Source organism: Mustela erminea, unplaced genomic scaffold (assembly GCF_009829155.1).
Source record: "Mustela erminea isolate mMusErm1 unplaced genomic scaffold, mMusErm1.Pri scaffold_17_arrow_ctg1, whole genome shotgun sequence".
NCBI classification, from domain to species: Eukaryota; Metazoa; Chordata; class Mammalia; order Carnivora; family Mustelidae; genus Mustela; species Mustela erminea.
Genome location: NW_022476394.1, coordinates 4,936 through 6,580, shown reverse-complemented (window position 1 = coordinate 6,580; position 1,645 = coordinate 4,936).

Sequence of the window (1,645 nt, the reverse complement as noted above, 5' to 3'; positions counted from 1 at the left end):
CACTTTTATTAAATGGTTTTGTTCTGCATGTTGACCCGCAGAGCGATTTCATGAATGAATATACAGGAAACTGAGTCAGAGCCCACCTGTGAGAGCCCACCTGTGGACGCCTTTCATTAGAATGGTCTCTGGTTCTAGCCTCAGTTCAGAATACTGCGTGTACCTGAGGACCAAGTCCAGATGTTTCTTTCATCTCTGACTTGAATTTGAAATCCTCCTCAGACTTCAGCTTCCAGGATTTCTCCCGTCCTTGCTCTCCCACTGTCTCGGTGGGGATCCGCCATGAGTGTTGAACACAGGAATGAATGAATGATATATACCCCCAGGTCGCTGGGGCTTTTTCTTGTTTTGCTGAGGTTGGAAAGGCTTGGGAGAGATGCCCTGTATGCAGATACAGAGCTGCATGCAATTGCTTAGATAAACGTGTTCCCCACTTAATTGCTTGGGCATTGAACATATCGCCCTTAACCTGTGGCTTGAGCAGTTAGGAGGAGACAATCTGGAGGTGAATCAGAAGATGGCTGAATCCACATGGTGGTGGGCTGGGTTTGGGAGATTTTCCTGGAGATTCTAAAGAAAGATCTAAATTCTTCCAATGGGGAGTGGTAAACATTTTATCAATGGGAGATGGCAAATAAATGGTCTGGTTAACCTTTCCCTCCCCCTCAAAACCCATTATTTGAAAAAAGAAAAAAGGAAGTGAAGGGAGAAATCCTCCCACTCCCATCCCCACTCACCTCCATAGCCACCTCCTCTTCCAAGAACCTAACAGACAAGGTGCCAAGAAGTGTTAGGTACCAGCAGTGGTCTCAGAGCTCATTCAAGGATCATGGTGAAAGGCATTCAAAGAGATTGTGGGGGCACAGGGATCCAATTAAGGGGGACAAGTTTAAGGTTTGCCTGGTCCCCTAAAAATTAATGGCACTAGAGAAGATGAGCTTTGGGAACTATAGCTTAATGGATACAACGTGTAAAAAGCTTCAGTGAGTCATGGTGGGAAGAGGCCATGAGGGCAGCAAATACAGTCTTAGATGATGTTATTAATAGCACTACAGGCTCTAGATTTCCTGTGGTGGTGTTCTTGGCAAGACCAGCCCGGCCAAAGTGGATACTCACAACCTGCAACAGAGGGTCTTGGAGATCCCAGCATGTGAGGTATGATGAGAGGGTAAAATGATAGGAGGTGTCCTTTGGAAGGACTGTCTTCTTGACTTTAAAAGGGAGAACCCAAATCTGTAGGTGAAATCTTTTTGGCCACAAAGAAGGCCGAGGCCTCCTAAGGTCAAGGTCTCCTCGTCACTTGCAAAGATGTCGAAGAACATATTCAGACATTTCAAAGATGTCCTCATGTTCATCCGTTCCCACTCTGGAATTCTATCAATAAGGTGAGAGTTCCTCTAGTTGGAAAAAAGATCTAAAAAGACTTCCCTTTCTCATGTAATTTCTGTAACCTCCAGGACACACCCACCTACCCCTTCCAGGGCTGTAATGAAGCTAGAGCTGGTGCCAATTTGTGGAACTCGTTAAAGGCTATTTTCCTTTATATACCCCCGGACCAAGTTCCCATGCTCCCTCACCTGATTTCCTGCACTCACCTCCCACCTGGTGTGTTCACACCTGCACGTGCCTTTTACCAACCCCTTTG